The 20,090-nt window shown below is 38.0% G+C and overlaps 1 long non-coding RNA gene across 3 annotated transcripts in view; it reads right to left on the bottom strand.

Moving 5' to 3' along the window:
• The window catches only part of LOC108239523, a 16,050-nt gene extending 11,893 nt beyond the window's left edge, over positions 1 to 4,157 (bottom strand). Inside the window, exons 1-2 of one of the 3 annotated variants that reach the window (XR_003039387.2) lie at positions 3,935 to 4,157; positions 962 to 1,103 (exon numbers count right to left, since the gene is read on the bottom strand). This is a non-coding gene — a long non-coding RNA (uncharacterized LOC108239523). The remainder of the gene's footprint in view (positions 1 to 961; positions 1,104 to 3,934) is intronic. The other 2 variants (XR_001808723.3, XR_003039388.2) reach the window with 2 other exon arrangements.
• Between the last annotated feature and the right edge of the window lie 15,933 nt (positions 4,158 to 20,090).

Here is a 20,090-nt window from a genome sequence, read left to right as displayed (position 1 = left end):
GTTTTAAGGGTGAAAATTGTTTGGTGGGGTTCAGAGGGTTTTCCCCCAAACCAAGGGACGGGGACCCCCCCCCCCCCATCCAACCAGCCCCCTTTTCAAAATAAGAAGAAGAAGAGAAAAAAAGAGAAGAAAAAGCAGAAAAAAGAGAGCGAGAGAGAGAAGTCAATATCAAGTTCAACAACGTGCCGGAGAGAAATTAACATGACAATCCAGTCTGGGATCCTCCAAGTAACCCCCACCCAGCCCTTCATCCACCCACCCACCCTCCACCCCAATCCCACAGAGTCTGGCGTCAGCCCCGCTCCACTTTCCCAGGCTCACAACAATATCTCCCTGCTGAACTCTGCACTGCAGCGCTGCCCGGGGCAACCTTCTCACAGGAGCACATGGCCCTGAAGAGACTCCGTAATTATTCCGGAGTTTGCTTAACTTGCAAACTAATTGGTAATTTTCAGTGCGACTTTTTTTTATTTTTATATATTTTTAAAGAAGATCCAGCCTGAAGAGAAACCATTTTGGAACCGAGTTTATTTTAATTTAGTCTTTTTGATGTCAGGAACGTAAAATTTGCAGTTTGCAGTTTGCCTATAGGTCTGCACCTATATTTAAATAAATATTTCCCTGTCAGAACAGCATCACCAAGACATGTTGACCCTCGGGTATTAAGACACAAACAGTCAGGAATTAAATAATAGGAAATAAAAGCCAAATTAACCTGCATCACTTCGCAGCCACATTAATAATAAAATATCTCATAATGTGCTTGAAATAGTAGAAGAAAATCACACCATCCTGGGTTTAAAACCCGCCTCTAGTCAATGAGTTTGTCCCACGTTTGCCTCCATATTTTCTTATGCAATCTTTATCGGCAGCTGCTTGTCCTCTCGTGGTCAAAGTGCCTCCTTGTTCCCAACTAAGGTGGGGTTTTCTCCAAATAACGCGCTCAAAAACGATCTCTTACCGGTTAAAGCGGGTCGGACACGAGAGCTGCCGCTGCAGACGGTGAGAGAGGAAGAAGAGCCGCCGAGGAAGGTGCTGCTGCTGCTGCTGCTGATGATGATGATGAGCAGGGGGAGGAGGAAGGATCACAGCCGCCTCAGGGCCTATCAAATGTGTCCAACAGGCCCCAGATTATTTTAAGGGGAACATACAGGGGATTCAGGAGGTTTTTATTTTGAAATCTCAATCTCATCGAAGGGATGAAGAGAGGAAGAAACATGATGCTGCTGGAGGTGATTAAATTATTTAAAATAAACCTGACTTCCGGCTAATAATATAGAAAATAAATCCAGTTTAAAGACTAATTACATTTGCTTTACAACTCGAGTAAAATACAGATGTTACTTGTTTTATTTTAGAGTCTTGTTCTGTTTACCGAGTTGCTATAATGTGATAAACCTTTATTTTATGTTTACACCAAATGATGACCTACTTTTTAGACAGTTGTTTTAGTGCTTCTTCGTGAAAAATATACCAAATTAATAAAAGTTTAAAAGTTTACCATGTGGTAAATCTTATCCTTGTGTTGTATTAGAAAAACAGACTGCATCCTATGATAAAAACAGCAGAAGGTGCGCTCTGCGAAACAAACAGGCTCATTCAAACAGGCTTTACAGAAGAAATAACTCATAATTACCTGCTCCACTCACTCTCTAACAGAGTGTGTTTGTTACACGAGAGTAGGGCGATTAATTTAATCAATTTAATGCTTTAAATCACACGATACGCAGCAAACTCCTCGCAAAGAAAAACGACAAATGAAAAGAAATACACGAAGTTATAAAATGGTAAACAGCAAAAGACGAAGCAGCGACACCCTTTGGCGAGAAAGGGAAGTGTCAGACTCGTAATTCTGAATCTGCAAAGCTGGTTTTTGGTCAAAGATAAAGCAAAGAAAAAGGAAACAAGTCGAGAAGAAAAAAACTTTCTTTGTTTTGCTAACATAAGTGAAAATTTTAAATCCAAAATCATCTTCTGTGGATTAAGTACAGTATATTTATAAATGAATACCCTGAAATGTGTAAATCTAAAGGAATCAGTAATGTAGTCAGCCATAAACAATCATTATTATCATTATTGACAAATGTTTATGGATAATATATGGTGTTTTATCAATTAATTTTAAATAATATTACCATATTGCTGTATAATATACAACTTGTTAAATTACTAATATTAAAATTGTTGAAACAAGATATAAATATAGAGTAAATTAAAAATTAACAGGGCAGATACAAACTATTATTGTTATTATTACTGTAGAAATAATACCTACCTGTTTAGTTCACCACACTGTTGTATTTTAGAATAGGTTTATCTCTTGTTACATAAAAGTAATATCTGTGGAGTTTAGATGATTTGAATTAGTTCAGACTGATGCTGGATTCAGGTGATTTTTCTTCACAGCCTCCTCTGAGGGTGTTACATTTTTTATGATTGTTAATCAAAATTCTTGTGCTTTTTTATAATAATCAAATGTAACAATATTATATTTGATTAAACTGATGATTTCTAAGTCTTAGTAATTTAAAACTGAGTCTTCTTTTACTCCTAAAATCTTTATTTTAAAAGATGATGCTAAATTAATGAAAATATAAATAAATATAAATAATACCATTCCAGGCACAAAATGTAAATAAAATATTGACCTAAACAACAACAGCATAATAATAATAATAATAATACTAATAATAAATACATAAAGAGTTTAAAGACAATTATTATATTTGTCATTTTGCCAAGAATACATTCATGTAATTGTGTTCATATATAATTATTTGAATTGTTTGTCTCCATTACTCATTTCACACTTTATTCTGCAGATGTTTGATAGTAAATCAAATCAAATTTAATCATATAGCACATTTAAAGACAGCTGCTGTTGGTCAAAGTTCTGAACATGGAACAATAAATAATAAAACGATGAGATAAATGTTAAGACTTCTACAGATCACAGCTGTCTTAATGTGTTTTGGGCTTCATTCACTGAAAACTTCATACATTTTGAAAATAACAAACTAAAAAAAATATGTCACCTGCACACTGCAAAAAACCCTTTCATGTGTTCATTTTGATTCAGCAATAAGCTCTTATGGTTTTACTCTAAAAAATCCAGGTAATCAGCATTTAGGACATCACTTTTCAAGCAACAAGCCTCTTTAAAAAAATAATGTGCTATTATTTAATTATAGTCAGGAACTATGAGCCCAGTTTTCCCCTATAGCTGGAAGAATCAGATGTTTTGACTCTTAAAGTCAAAGATAAGAAAGCAGATGTTTCATGTTTAATCTCTCTGTGATCTGGATCAGATTAATGAAACTGTGATGGATGTTCTCACTCTCAGGCCTCAGTTTATTAATCAGAGAGGAAATAAGTCTATTTTTAGGGTAAAAATGCCATTTGAGTAGGCCTAAAAACTGAATGAAACAAACATCAAGGAACAGAAAAACAGGAACTTTTATTCGAGTCATAAAACTATTGTTTTTTTTTATTATTGCCTGAATTATTTGTGCTTTAATAAGTTGTTAAAACTAACAAAGAAGGAAACAAACAAAACATCAGCAGGTCTGGTTTAAAAACTAAAGACAGCTTTAACAAATACATTAAAAGGTTTAATAACCAGTTTTGTGTCAGAGGGTGAAACATTTAAAATCAGATTTGAAAATGAAAGAAGTTAGTTACACCTTTCCAAACAAGACAAAAACACACATTTCAGCCTAAAACAAATCCAACAAATAATGACAAATAATGAGGAGAAAAGAGCAAAAAATAGAAGCTGCTGATGTGCTAAAAGGAAGCATTTTGTCTGAATAATAAATAAACGAACAGCAACTTTAACTTCACAAATTAAAACCCTTCCCAGTGAGTAAAATGTTCCCTCTTTTTAATTTATGTCACTTTTTGGTAAAAGTTGTGAAGCCATTAAAGTTCTTACCGCAGCAGGCTCGTGTCCGTCCCTCCTCTGCCTCGTGTGAAAGAAGAAGCAGCGCGAGCCCCGGCAGCGCCTCGCGCCTCCATTTGGAGCCCGGCTGGGTTTTATGCTAATCGGGGCTGACACCGGCCCGCGCCCCGTCAATGGAGGAGGGCGCCCTCCGAGCCGGCGTTCCCACGAGCCGCATTCCTGCGCGGTCAAGTTCAGGCGCGAGCCCCAAACTCCCCCCTCCACACACCCGTTACCACGAGAGGCGTGCCGCGCGCTCCCCGCCCGTCACCCGGCCCGGTGTGAGTCTGAGAGCACAAAGACGCTGAGGGGCGTCCTCCCTGCAAACAGCAAATAAACGCACGAACAAAACCCGAACTCTAATAAAACCTCCCAGTCTGAAGACGTATTCTACCTGCTTTTTATTTATTTATTTTTAATGAACCACAGGCCTGCTGCTGACAAACAAACACAACAGGAAGTCTTTTATTGGCCTCCACGAGCTTCTCTGCAGGCATCAGACCACAGGCTGTTTGCATTTTTACAAAACACAAAGCGGGAAAAGCTCGTGTCAGGTTTGACAGTTTTTAAAGTCTCGGGAGGGTTTTTCCTCCTCACAAGGAAGCAATTTTCTGTCTTTAGAAGTTTGTTTTTTTTTAAGCCTGGCAAAAGATGGGAGTTTTTACTGTGCCCCTCCCTGGCGTCTTTGTTGTCATTGCTGCAGCTTCTGAGATTAATCCTTTAACTTCACTGGAGCTCTTATAAAGTCAAAATCAAAGTTCAAGTCTTTAGCATGTAAATAACTCAGATTATAACATTAAACTAAAATTAAACACGAAATCACAACAAAATCAAAGTTTAAACCAAATAAATGCACGTAAAATAAAACAGAAAGGATGAGTTTTTAGCACAGCCATTCTGTTAATGGTTTGTTTTATCCATCAGATCGTCTTCAAAACTCAGCATTTTGCCTTCAGTTAACAGAAAATCTTATCTTTCACAGTGTGTTTATATTTACACAAGTTGGAAACGTAATCACTGATCTGAACAAATGGACTGCAGAAAAAGAGACACAAGTGTTGAAGATTAAAGAGGGGAGATTATAAACTACTAAAAAAATGAGGTGTTTTTGAATCGTTTTAACCCCAAAGGGAAACAAAACAGTTGCAGCATAAACAAAAGCACACTTACTGTAAAGAAAAAATTAAAAATGTGAGGTGGATCAAGCATTTTAACGCAGTGGAGTTAAATAAGCATCTGATTGGAGATCTGTGCTGACAGTTTGTTGTAATGTTCATTAATTCTTTGTCCTGCTGTCAGTTTGGGGCTTTCACAGCAGCCTTTTTAGCACAAAAAGATTCTTTAAAGAAAAAAAAGTTCAGTTTCTGTAAGTCTCTGACTCAGACGCAGCTTCTTGCAGTTTTTCAGCACAAACTCAAAGAAATATCCCAACCTGAGTCGTTGTTTTTCTGCACAGCTTCAGCAGTTAAACACTCTAACACTTTCATGACTTCTACAGAAACCTGTGCTTGAGTAAATATGTCACCAGTCAGACCGATGACATAAGATAGAGACAGGAACACAGTTTGACCTTCATGACTGACAGTGTTTTCTGTTAGTAAAAAAGATGTTTATAACAACATGATTGGAGCTTCTCAGAGGTTTGATAGTCAAATAAATTCAATAAATGGAGGAATTCTGCTCATAACTTTATCTAAAACGTGAGTTTTTAAGCACTTTTAGTCGCCTTGTGCTGAAAAGTGCTATATAAAAAAATGTACCTACCTACCTACCTACCGACCTAAATGATGCTGGTTTTAATTAAAAACACAAAACCTTTCTGCTATAATATAACTTTTGGTTCTGATGCATCATTTTACAGACACAATTCTGTCTTCTTGTTGTCCTTGATGGTCTGAAGCTAATATTCACTTCAAGACTTCTGCTAAACGTAATGTATCCTCTGAATCAAACACAATTTTTTGGGGCTTTTTCAGTTTTTGGGAGCCATTTGAACCCGGGCATGGTGTCTGTGTGCAGGAGCAGCTGATTTCAGGGGACTCTCACATGCATTTCATGTAAAGTGGGATGAGTCTAGTCGGAGTATAATTGGAGGGGGGGGAGTAGGGGGTTCTGGCCCAGACAGCCCCGCTCCCCGTGTTCCTGCATTTGGGGTCCCACATTACAACGTCTGGCTCACTGATCCCAGAACCCACAGGGGAATAAATCCTCCACTCATGATTTAGGCTCTTCGACTGGAAACTGAAAACATCTTTGCTTTTTTATTGTTTTTTAATTTTAATTTTAATTTTAATTTTCATGCTTTAAACCCCCCCCTCCTCCGGTTTAGCATGATTCCTCCTCACAGCTGACCTCAAACGAATTATGTCATCATGATATTTTACAACTGAATTAAAGAAAAAAACAGATCAACTCTCCCCAGCATCACGCAGCTCTGTCACCAGTTTACAGCAGCGTCCTTCTTTAACCAGCCTCATAAACCCAGGATGCCTTGAACTCTCTGAGGTCCTGTTGGGAGGAACTGATTGATCCGAGTGAAAGGAAGCATCTTATTATGTGCTGATGTCAAGGAGGGCTGTAGGGGTCAGAGGTCGGGTGAACCCGGCGACCTGCCCCGAGCCTCCGGAGCGTGCCGCTGACCACAGGCGTGTTGATGAACTCGTAAACAAGTGGACACTGCACGCCCTGACCTCCGGTGTCAGCAGACGGATGTGTCTTTAACTCACTGATCTGCTGACCTTTGTGAGGCTGCAGAGAAAAACAAATTGAGCACAAAAAACATTATTTTATTTGCCTAAATAAGTTCTGTCATAAAAAAATTAAAACAAACACATGCTGTAGGACTAACACATTATTTTATTGTCCTTTTTAAACTGCGTGATTGCTTACTGGTTCACTAAAAGAGGATGTAAAAACATTTTTAAAGGATATTTTTAATTCATATAAATGAAATGGAAATAGTGGACTGATATTACTGTTATCTTTACACTGACAGCACAACTTTAAGTATATATTTACACCTATTTACTCATGTGAACTTACAGTATATTCTTAAAGTGGGAGAAAGCTCTTATTTAATTGATTTTTGAGTCAAGATGGCGGCCACATCCAACTGAGCTTAAAATATTCACAGAAATTAGTCATTTTTCTAGGTGCTGACCTAAAATTTGGAGTAGTAGTAGTTCAGACTGATCCCAAACACATATTCTGAGTCAGACTGCACAAGATCTTACATTTTAAATGTAGCTATTAACTATTCAGAGGCAGCTCTGCCTGTTAGCTAAATATCTTGTGAACCGCTGGATGGATTTTAGAGCTAACCTAATTCAAGATGGCCACATTCAGGTTTATTTTGGGAATTTATTCCATATCAGTCGTAAATATTCAGTGAGAAACACTTCCTTCCCATCCATAAACACACTCATACACACTCACAGCTCACATGTTTGTTCCTGTGTGTTTCCAAACGTACATTGATTGCTTATGGCAACGGAAATAAAGTTTCTTTCAGACTAATGAAAGACAATAACCTGCATTCTTTTTTATACCTAATCTGATCGGCTGTTTTGAGAAATAGGATCTGAAACAGCTTCTTAAATGATAAATCTCTAAAGCTACAAGTTTTTATAAAATGAGACACAACCTGATCCTCAGTCAGCAGAGTCTGCAGGCCAAAAATAACTCAATATAGAAACAGAAAATTGCATCAAGGTACGTTTATAGCATGATGTATATATGACGAGTTCTAAACTTTGTTAAAATAAACACACTTGAAAGAAGTTTCAGCCATTTCTTATATTATTATTTTATTTTCTATAAAAATCCCGAGCAGTAAAATACTGCGATTGTTTTGCCAGTGCTTCATGGTCAGTCTTATACTGGGCAGACATTTCCCATCCCCAACTCATCACACACACACACACACACACACGGACTGCAAGGCAATCATTTTTTACTCAGCCCTATAGGGTTCTGACAGGTCTGGGAGAGGGTCTGCCTCCGTGTAAGGCAGACTGGCAGGACCGACACCTCCGAATAGCATCGTTAATTATGGGCATCTGTTTGGATGTTCCAGTCTGGGGGCCTTTCAGGGTCCTTGGCTGTTGCCATAGGGACAGTTGAGAGCCGTTGGTGGTTTGCCGAGCAGACAGAGACCCCGTTATTCTCCTGAGAGGTGGCCAGACATGACCCCCCACGACTCTCGCCTTTTGATTTGGGTGGGAAGCAGTGAGCAGTCAGCCAGGGGGAGAGAGACGGATCGTTTCAGGTTCAGTTTGCAGGCTGTAGGTGCAGATCCTGGGAGACAGAAACAAAACGGGAAAAAAAAAGCGACGACAGTTTGAGTTTTGGTGCAGAAACAATGTGAGATCAGCTGTATGACAGAAAGCGGCTGCTGCTTTTTCCTTAAAAGAAAAACTCTTTCTGTGTATATATCTGTGTGTGTACACATATATGTATCTGTGGTAGTGTTACGTAGTTTAAGGCAGGTAGAGCAAAAATAAGAACATATAATAGTTCATATTTATCAGTTTATAAATATAAATAACATCAATATATTTTTGTCCAGTTTTTGTCTTCAAATGAGCAATAATTCTTCCAATTATATTCCAGCAAAGTCAAGATTTTTGTAGGATTCTGGTCAGCTGTGGGATTAGATTACAACAACCAGAGCAACAGAAACAGCTGTAGGAGGGCTGAAACTGGGTGAGGATCAGCCGAACTCTGCAGCCGAGGTGAGCCTGAACACAGTTTCATGTCACAGATCAAACACCACAGCGAGACACAAGGCAGCTAAAATACATCAGTGAGAATCTGGAGGCAGGCGGTTCAACGTGAGCTGATCAAGGTGTTCTGAAGGAGCGAGAACTTTCCTTTAAAATCAGAAAAAAAAAACCAGCATCGGCTCAGAAGTAGCAGAAACCTGTGAAAGCCACACCTCTGCTGGCTGATAAAGTTGCCTAGATGTGGTCTTCATGGATGAATTGCAGCCAAAAAGCCAAACCTCCAACGTAAAAACAGGGCGAAGTAACTCAGCTTTTTGTGAAAACACCACAAGAGCACAGAAAAATGGTCAGAAAATTAAAATTTTTTAAAGCAGTTTGTTGATTCAAAAGCAGGCGAGCAGAGCAATGATGAGCGTCTGCAGGAAACAGTGACATTTGTGAGTTTTATCATTAGTACTGATGTTCTGAATACTGTAAAATACAAGGATAATAATACAACCATTAAGACCCCAAACATGTAATATATGTAATCAAGAACCATCTTCAGTTTAAACAAGAACAAGGAGTCCTGGAAGTGATGGTAGGACCTGCTCAGAGTCTGTCTGGGAGAACATGAAGCGCTCGGAGGATCTGAATCAGAAACATCATCAGAAGATCTGCCGTTTGTCACCCCTGGAACGACCAACCAGCTGAGCTCCTTCAGAATCTGTCAGGTAATCGAAGATCTGATGTTGTTTTAAAGGGAAATAGTGACAAACGCCAAATGTTGATTTGGTTTAGAGCTCTTCTATGTTCGTTCCCTTGCCCCTAGAATTAATAAAAATAAACCATCATTCTTTATTTTCATCATTATTTCACACCTGCCTAAAACTTTAGTACAATATCTATAGCTGTATATGAATATAAGGTGTGTGTCTCTGTGCATACTCACACAATATACACAGTCACACACATGCAGACTCCATGAGGGCCCTTTATTCCCACTTTGCATATATTACCCAGTGTCTGTCTGAGATGCATTGTTGTCGTATCCCACTCCTCCCAGTTTGATGTCTTTCTTGTCAGTATGAATAAAAGCAGACTGATGAATGGGAGGTGGGCTGCACACCCATCTCAGAGGGTGAGGGGGGACGCACAGTGTGAGAAACAGCTACAGGGACAGGGGGAGACGCCTGCTGGACAGGATGTGAACAACGGAGATGGCTCTGTCCTTTCAGACGTTTGTTTTGTGTAATCAACAGCCTCCTTCCGCCTTCCAGTGTCTGTATGTGTTTGTGTTTCTGTCCGTTTGCCAAAAAAGAATCTGACGAACCACTGAAACAATTTTAATGAAACTCTCAAGAAGTAATCATTAGATGTGCTGATTAACAACTGATTAACTTTTGGAGTCACCATAATTCAAGATGACCACCCTCAGCTAACACACCTTAAAAACACAAAAAAGGCTACAATTGAGTCAGCTTCACAGATATTGTCATAAAATCTGGTGTGGTAGTTGCTGAGAGTGCTCCCCAACACATATTCTGAGCAATAACAGGTTGCACCAAATTAAAAAGAGAATTTTTGACATGCAGTACAGTATTTAGAGCCAACTTTGTCTGCAAATATTTCATGAATCACGAAATGGCTTTCAAGAAACTTTTTAGGAAATATTTATTGGATGTACATCTACAGCTGGTTAACTTTTGAAGCCAACCTAATTCAAGATGGCCACCAAAGACAAACAAACTTTGAGACACAAAAATGACTATAGTTCAGTCAGTTTTACAGATACTCACCAAAGGCCAGGCCTTTAATTACTGGAAGCATTTTAGGATTTAAGAGACACACTGAGACAAAAAACAATCTCAGATATTGAATACCAAACTCAGGATGTTTTCTTGTAAAACATTCTCAGAATATGTTACTTTCTCTGTTGGTTTCTTATGTTAAACAGAGACAATGAACTATATTAGATGTAAAAAAAACCTAATTCTATCAAGGCCTTCTTTTGTAGAAGCTGACACAAACAGAATGCAGCTAAACTTTGATAAAATAAAAACCGTACGCAGATTTAAAGCCACACAGCAGCAAAGTCAATACAGTGAAACAAATCAAACAAACAAAACAAACTTTGGCCTGTTTTGTTGTTTGCACTTTTGGTTTTTATAATAACTCTCTTCACCTTTAATATCATCCTTTTCCCTTTTGTTCTTCCCATGCAAAGCTTTGTGGTTTCAGTGTTTTTGTGACACCAATTATTTCCACTAGATGGCCCTAAAGCATCACTACAAACTCAGCAAGCGTTTTAATCGTCCTGAACTTTCTTTTTCCTTTTTTTTCTGAATTATTATTATGTTTGAGAAAAAATAGACTGAATCAGTTTTGTGCGTTCAAGGTTTTCAAGTAACAGGCATCTCAGTTTTTTTATTTCTCATATCTGATTCATTCTGTCAGAAGTCACAGAGAGGTCGTTCTGGGAAAAACTCACAAAATTGTTTTGTCCTTCTATATAATTAAGCTGAGTTTGGGGTGTGATCAGCATGATTACCGTCTCCAAGGACAACCACAAAATAAAATATTTCTCAAATATTTATGAGCACAGAAGCGGCAACAGGGGGCCAAGAGGGGCAGATGTGAGAAACAATGATAGTGATGCTGTGATGGGACTATTAGCGGATAAATGCTGCGAAGAGAAGGAGACACAGGGCAAACTGAGACGACCTGAAACCAGTTCAGTTTCTTGAGGTTTTAATTAAACTGTCTTTTTGACCCTGGAGGTTAAAGACTTGCTCTGTGCACTGATCAATGAGGCTGTTAGCCAGCTGGCAGCTGTGTGAGGGAACATTTAAGCATTCAGGTGGACAAAAATCTAGAAGGCAACAGCATTTCGGAAACTATTACGTGTGGTCCATGAGATTCAAGGTGGTGCATTAAGGACAGGTACAGCCGAGCAGTTTCTGGGTAATTGTTGCACCATCAGGCAACTCCGACGCACCTTTCTCCAATCATCGTGTCAGCAGGCAGCAACAGATAATAAAACACACAGGAGAGGCACTTTTGACAGATGAAGGGACGTCCATCAGAACCACAACGAACCATCAGAGGCACATTTAACAGTTCAGTGGACATTTTTGCCAACAATTCAAAAAGCATCATAAAAAACACTGCACCTTTAATCAGTTTGCTTTCTACTGAACAACAACAACAACACAAGACTGATATTCATGTCTGGGCTGTAACTATTAGGAAACTACTCACCTGGCTCTTTCCCAGGAATAAAACCAACTTTGCCAGCATTTCTCAGCAAAATAAATGATTCCATCAAGGTGAGGAGTGAGGCTGAGGAATGATTCATGGTCATCAAGATTACTCAGAAATATCCTGGTTGAAATATACAAAAACTGCTAATAGCCCAATTAAACATAGATATGCCTCACTATCCATTTAGTATTTTTTTTATTAGTTTATGACTTTTGTTTTTATTCTTTGCAACAATGATGGAGAAATCCTGCCATAAGCAATCACTATTAAGTTTCAATCAAGCTCCTGACATCTTCATCATTTTCTGAGATAAATCTGCATCAATCACAGAAACTAAAATGCAAATAAAAAACACAGAGAGACGCTCCAGTGACAAAACAGAGGGATGTGTTGTTTACATCCTCGTAATTTCAATTTATTTTCATTTATACCTTCTACGATCAGCTCTCTTCTGAAGAAATGTAAGTTTGACGCGTGCAGAGTTATGTCTTTGTTGTTCTGCAGTATGTTCAGAGATGCCTCCGCCGATTCCTGGACTTTTCCTGCAGGGACTCACATCCATGTGGATGAAGAATGCTGTCTGTGAAAGGCTGAAATCAAACACCAACATTTCAAACAAAACAAAAGCTCCAGAGAAAGCCTCTGCTGCAGGACTGTATTTATCAGGTTATTGTTCTCGTCGGTGTCAGTGGAAACTTTAAAAGTTTTATAAAATTCTGACGCAGAAACAGAAATCTCTCCATGTCACTCCAAGCTGAAGATGAACAACTTCATCAACAAATCTGTCATGTTTTTGACTGCCAGGAAAAGAGTGAATATTTAGTGTAGTGTTTCCCAAAGTTTTCTTCTCATCCTGAAAATAAGAACTTTTGAGACTTGTGACCCAACTTGAGCTCGCCGAAGTGCAAAAATATTACAGAAAAGCAAATTAAACAAAGGTGTAAGGGTAACAGAAACAGACTTAACCATTGTAAAACACATTCTTATCTTTTGTAACAACACTGGAAAAAATACTAAATGTTTGTTTGTTTGTTTTACATTTAATTTTATTTTGGATATTATCTCAAAACCTCCCACTTGACTTTGGGAACCACCGAGTTAATGAACATGCATGGAGCTCCTGAGCAGCCAAGTTTCAGTGAAGGAAACCCACTAAAAGTGGAGTAAAAACTCCATTTAGGTGTTCAGAAAAATGACTCTCCAAGGAAAGTTATTGTTTCACACAATTTTATTATTTTGCTGGTGATAATTAGTCAGTCCTGGTTTCACAACTTGACACCACTGCCAAGAGAAAGTGGAACAAAATAACAAGTTTTCACACCAACCTGACCGTGTTAGCAAAGTTTGGGTGAACTTGCGCTTCAGCATGAACTCCTTAACGAACACGCACCTCCAGGATGCACAAAGTCTCCAGTGGGGTTGTGTGATTTCAGAAAATATGTTGGATTCCTGCTGCGTTAATGTTCTGACAAGCCAAATGTGTCGTAATTAGGAGAAAGCAGCAGATGGACATTTTCATTAGAGGCGGTAAACGTGGGAGTCTGTGAAAGGGAGAGAGAGTAACAGTCGTGTGAGAAACTTAAGAGAAGACAATCAAAACAGACTTTTTGCAACATAAAAAAAAACAAAAAACAAAGCCTAATCTTCTTTGAAACAATTTGTGCAGATTAAGGCTGAACAACAAAAGAAAAATGTTGTTTTTTTTAACCCCAGAGATATATGATATAAAAAATGCACAGTTAATAAAATATTAACGTCAGAAAGCAACAAGAACCTTTTTAGATTCAGGAGTTCTTGCATGTTTGATCAGGATTACAATCTTGTTGGTATTTTAAACAACCTGAAGTCTCCGATGTGAGCTTATTTAAATATTGGCTACTCATCCATGTAAAATGTCTGGCATGTTTTGCCATTTTTAAATCTTATTTTAATATTTCAAGACAGCTAAAATGCAGAATTTGACTCAAACCTGTAATAACTTTCATTTTATGGACGTGGATGATGATCCTGATGAAATACCTCTGGTTTGTGTTCCACCTTTAGACAGCTGAGCGCATTTTATCCTCAAGCAACCTATGAACTAATGCTAAATTTAGTGCTAAATCAATGAGTTTCCGAGTCAGTGAAGTGACTCTAAATGGTGACATTTCAGCAGTGTGCTGTGCTGTTGGTGGAGGTTCTTTTCCTCCAAAGTTTTAAAATCCTACTGCATTACATACTTTGCTCCCTGAATTTTCTGTGCTGTCCTGAGAAACTGAAAATACATACACATATAAAATAAAAAAATCAGTATTTCAGATCACAGCTGGATTTTATACCATATATTTTGGAAGAACTCTTTAAAATCCAGCTAGACAGAGACAGACTTCTGGCTCTCCATGTTATTTTTAAACATTTTAATAACGACAGAAGATCTTAAATGACTTACAAAAAAGTGCTAATCTGTGACTGCAACCAATCTGAAATGACTGATTTTAAATTTACACACATAGAAGTGTGAGAAATGTAGGGAAGTTTCCATTTTCTTTGTAACTGTTCTATTTTAATCTATTAAAAGTCTAAAAATAAATACAAACAGTCTCTCTCGTGTATCGCCTTTATCTGTTTATTCTGATTACTTCTTTACATAAAGTCAGCAGTTTGTGTGCTTTGTTTAATTGTAGATCATTTAATGGCAACATGACAGTAATAAATGTGTATTTGTCTGTAGAGTTACCAAAATATCTCATGAACAAGTGGATTTTAGTAAAAAATCTCAGAGAGTGATCAAAGAACAAACATTCAAGACAAATGACATTAGCAAACATAAAAACAGCTAAAACTTAGTTATTTTTCAGATACTGATCTAAATGTGGTGTGGTAGTAGCTGAGAGTCATCTTCAGCACATACTCTGAGCACTAAGAGTTCTCACATTGTGGCATAAAAGTTGCAAATAGTCTTTTCTGGGGTTTGACCCGAACGGCTATAACTCTGTTTCCTCTAAGATGATCTCAGTTTAAAACTCCCCTTCAAGGAATGCTAGGCCTTTAATACAATTATCTCTGCTTATTTTCTTATTTGTGGGCTAAAGGCACTCGTCCCTTATCTGGAGAATCAATTGAAAACATTTCTGTGCAAAAGCTCCCAGGTTTGCAGTGACAGAGAACGGCTGAGGTCTTTTAGTTGTTTGTCTCAGCAGCAGGCAGCAGAGAGGGGACTGATAACAGAGAGACATGATGAAAGCCTTCCTGAAAGGTGTTTACTCTCTTATGATATATATAGTCCTTGAACACCATGAGGGATGTTGAGAGAAGGAGCGGAGAAAAGTGGAGCGCGTTTTTCAGCAAAACAGGAAACAGACAAAAGATCCTGGCAAAGAAAAAAAAAAAAATCAAAAACAGGGTTTAGGCTTGGGCAAAGAAAGATAAAACGTGAATCTAACTGATCAGCCAGTTGTTTCCTGTCAGCGTGCTTTTTGTGTAGGAAAAAAAGGATGAAATGTTGTCAGAAAGAGTCAGGCGAGTCCTACCTGCTGCAACAAAGACAACAAGACCTGCTTGTACCATTATTTCTTAACTTCATGATGTACTGCAGCGTGTGAATTTCCTGTGAGATCCAACAGAGAGAAGCAGCATGCAGATATGATTAAGCTGCAGCGGATAAAGCTGAAACCAAGTAAAGTTGTTGAATGCTCCACACTGATTTTAAGTATTATATTTAATCAAATCAATGAGCCATAAACAGACAAAATCCAAGAGAGAACTAAATTCTTCCAGAAATGCTTTGGTGATACCAGACTGAGGCCATCTAAACTCAAAACTTTAAATTTTGACACAAAATGCACATGTTTTTAAAGAAATACCATATGAAGAAAGTTAGGATATAGATGTAAATGTATGATACGTGATCAGTATTTTAGATCAAAGGGGCCACAAATATTCTTGTCCCACCATCTCATAAAACAAGAATGATTACAGCCGAGTAAGAACTAGAAAAATAGGTTAATTAGAAAATGTATTTTAATAAAAATCATTGGCGTCCAAATGGGGCAAGAGAAATGAGAGCAGCGAATTGGTCTAAAACAGAGTGTTGTGCTCTCTGTATCTTTGGTTTCTTGTGTGTGTGTGTGAACAGAAACTGTGTAAAAAGGTGTGTTTCTGAACATCTGTAAATTACAGTGGTGTTACAGTCCACGGTTAGCTGTTTTGACACGGCTGTGTTTTTGTCGTCTGTTGTTTTGTGTAGAGGGCTGACGTGACATGACAGGAACAACTGGTAAAATATGTTTTCCTAACTAGATTCGTTTTAAAAGAAACCCCAACCATGTGATTAGTGACATGTCAATATAACTGTGTGTGGCGAGGAGTGAAGGTGGCAGAAAAGCAAAGCGATAGTGTTCAAACTGTGGTTTGTTGCATGGAAATCTGTGAAATAATGCCTCCAATGATCCCCTCCCTCCTTCTTTTAAATGTTCCCAGAGGAGTAAACACTGATTATGAGCATGTCTTTATGTAAAAAAACATTAAAATGATCTGGTAGTGAGACATAAGCTGCATTTCTGCAGAGGATAAAGTAAGAAAACATAGTAATTGCATACATTTTATATCTTTATGGTAAAAATACAACTTTTCCACTGTGGACTAACATAGCTATTGTACCTTGTCATGAGAATGACAGGTTTTAGTCTAATCTGCTCACCACCTGAGCAGACATCCATTTGCATGTTGTTAAATAAGAATATTCTAAATAGTGATATTAAAATTTGGATTCAACAAAATTTTACAGCAACAGAGGTCAAATGATTTTTTCACAGTTTTCATAATTTGCAGATGTTTTCATAGAATTCTGCTGTTATTTGGAAGTGCAAATAGCAGCACCAGCAGCTAGCTTTAGCAGTCCCGATGCAGCTCAGGACACTTCCTGCAATAACATCAGAATACGTTTGCAGCAATAACCGTGTTTGGAAAGCTGAAAACTGAAGAGCTGAGAGGAGACAAAATGCAGATAAACAAAGAGGAACTAAATTAAACTGAAAGAATTTAAAGATAAAAATAAAGAAATAGATGGATAGCAGCAAAAATACTCCAAAGTAAAATGAAACACAGGAAGATTGCCACAGAAGCTGAAAAAACGAAAACAACAAGGTGGAGAAACCAAGGACTGCTTTTAGTTAGGAGGTGATTACTGCGGGAGTGCGGCTGGGTTAATTGACAGATGAGGAGCAGGTGTGCAAAGAGCCAAGAGGACTGAGGGAAACAATGGGTTAAAAAAAACAATTAAGAGTACAAAAACTACAATAACATGTAAAAGTTCAAAAAACAGAATTTTCATGAACATTAGAGTTGTTTTGAAAGAGCGGAAATCCTCTTTGGTCTTGTCTTCTCTCAGACTAGACATTAGCTCATCAATCTGGTCAGAAATAAACTGAATTTCTTCAGCTGTGATCCTTCAAAGAGCTATCTATGACAAAAAAATGCCAATTGTTCATAATCTGTCCACAGAACCCCACTTTAAAAGATCTGAAATGCTGCTTTATTGTTTGACTGTCCTATTTTTCTTATTTATTTGAAATATATATTTGTTCAATTTGGTGATCATGTGATTTATTTTACTTGTTCACTTTAGACTTTATGTTTATAACATATTTACACAAGGGAGTTAAAGCTGGCAGAGATGATTGTTAAAGCTAAAAATATACATGTTACAAAACGTGTGTTTTTTTAAAAGCAATGTCAGAATAATAAAAGTAGAAGTATAGGAGAAATAATTGGGTTTATAATAAGGTCGTTGCAGAGGGAAGTGACTGAAACAGAGTTTGAGTTAATAAGCTGAAGAAGTTTAGTACATGAAGTTTCAGACTAAAACATGTTGGATTGATCATGATAGTAATCTGTGTGTGGAAACAATAACATTCGGTGTGTGTTTGAGCATCTTCCTCATTGTTTGTGTGTGTGTGTGTGAGCGTCATATTGAAAAGCTTTGAGCTTCATCTGTGTTTTTTTATGCGCTGCTGTGAAGACGGTGGCTGTCACAGAAACCGGATAAAAGCAAGAAGAGGAGGATGAGGAGCGGGATGAAGACTGACTGTGACACAGACCACAGATGCTGCACAGAAGATGTCATTAGAGACACACACATCCACACACACATGTTTCAGTCATTTCTACACACCCCAGTCATGCATGAGAATGTGCAGGATTTCACACACCCACAGCTGCTCCTCCACACATGACCTGAATTTTAACTGCCAAGGTAGATCAGCGCTTAATTTAGCATGTAAAAGATTTTTTTTATCTCATCAGTGCATGTGTGTGTGTGTGTGTAAAAGAGTGTGTCGTAGAAGATTGGGGTTGTTAAAGTCGTCCAGTTTCATTTTAAAGCTTTTACACAAACTGTAAGACAGTTTTACACACAAACACACACATAAACAACACTAGAACTAAACAAAATGCTTCAAAAATAAATAAATAAAGTAAAAGCAACTCACCTGAAAACAATAGTATCAGTCTGTCTCTGGAGCAAAGAGCTCAAACACAAAAAGACTTTTCTATTTTTATTTAAGGAATTTTTAGCTTTGTTCATTCTCTCCTGCTCCATGTCTTTCATTTCTGTCTTTTTTTGTCTGTTTTTATGATCTTTTTTGCTTCAGATTCTCATTATATTTTTCAGAAAGCCAAGACAGCATTTCACTTTGACTCTTTCCCACTAACTCGTAGTTTTATTTAACGTGACATGCAGAACTTGCTTTAAGTCACACTTTTAATCATCACTATTAATTAGCCTATTGGTTTCACTTATCATTATAGAAATGTTAAAGCCACCATGATGTGAAGTAATGAAATCTAAAGAAAACCATGAATGTTTCCTGTTTGTTGAAGATGAACTAAAAAGATCTTTTCTGGAGAAGTAACTGAGGGCATTTTTTTGCTTTTGTTTAGTGAACGTACAGTATACGATGATGTATTTGTGGAAAGATTTTAACCCATTTTAGATCAAAGGTGCCATCTTTGGATGTGAACGTCTTCCTTGATCTGTTCGCAGCTGTCCGCACACTTGGAGCCAGCGCTCAGATCGAGTGATGAGACCCGAACCATCACCATGACAACCAGACAAACTGTGCCTTTTTATTAAAGATCCCAAAATTCTGATTAAATGTCTATGAAAGTTACGTTTTAAGCTTTTCTGTTAAAAGATGTAAAACATCAAGGAGTGGCACTTGTATGCTCTCCCTGTGAATGTGAGAGTTTTCTTTGGTTTCCTCTCACTAACATGCATGTTAGATTAGAAGGTGACTTTAAATTGGTCCTGGGTGTGAGTGGCTGTTTGTCTCTGTGTGGCCCTGTGATGGACTGGTGACCTGTCCAGGGTTTACCACGCCTGAAAGAACGCTGGAGAGATGCAACAGCTCCTGGTGACCCTGAACAGAAGCAAGCGGGTAAAGAAAATGGATGAAATGGATCATTTGTGAGTTTTCCAGGATATGACTTGCAGAGCAGCCTGGGGCACTTCCAGCAGGAATATCAGAATAACTGGTACATTTTAAAAGTTTATAAAAATAGCTTTCACAAATCAACTGGAGTTGTTTTAAACTCAGACTAGCTGTTAGCTCATTAATTTGTTCAGAATTAAACCATATTTCTCCAAACAGAGGCTATTCAATAAGCTATTTATAACAGGTAAGATTTATATTGTTCATAACCTTTCCACAGAACCTGATATTAAAGATCTGAACTATTTCCTTAAGAGGAAAAAGGTTGTTACTAAAGTTCAATAGGATGTTTGAGTGTAAAACAAAGTGATGGACTTTTGAGCATAAGTTCTGCCCAGTTCAGCTTTTGAAAATCTGATCCTGAGAAGAAAAGCGTCCAGAAACAGTTTCTTCCGCTGAAAAGGACACTTCTAAAAGACTCATGACTGCAAACCTAAACCAGCGAGGCTGCAGCTGGACTTTATGGCTGAATTATACTAATGTCAGCGGCCAACCACGTCTCTGTGACTTCCTCCACGCCTGCCCTGCTGCCACCCAGATTGAGCCTGTTGGTCTGGAAACATTTAAGCTCAGCGTGGTGGCTGAAGCAAATCTGCGCCATCAGCAGACTCATGAACTGAGTTTATAAAATCTTGTTGCAGAGGCAGGAGATATCCTGTTTCCCCTTGTTTTATGTGGCTCTTTTGATCCCTTTGCATTAACAACATGCACCGC

The sequence above is a fragment of the Kryptolebias marmoratus genome, linkage group LG20 (genome assembly GCF_001649575.2).
Source record: "Kryptolebias marmoratus isolate JLee-2015 linkage group LG20, ASM164957v2, whole genome shotgun sequence".
Lineage (NCBI taxonomy): Eukaryota > Metazoa > Chordata > Actinopteri > Cyprinodontiformes > Rivulidae > Kryptolebias > Kryptolebias marmoratus.
This window is presented reverse-complemented; position numbering and strand designations above follow the sequence as displayed.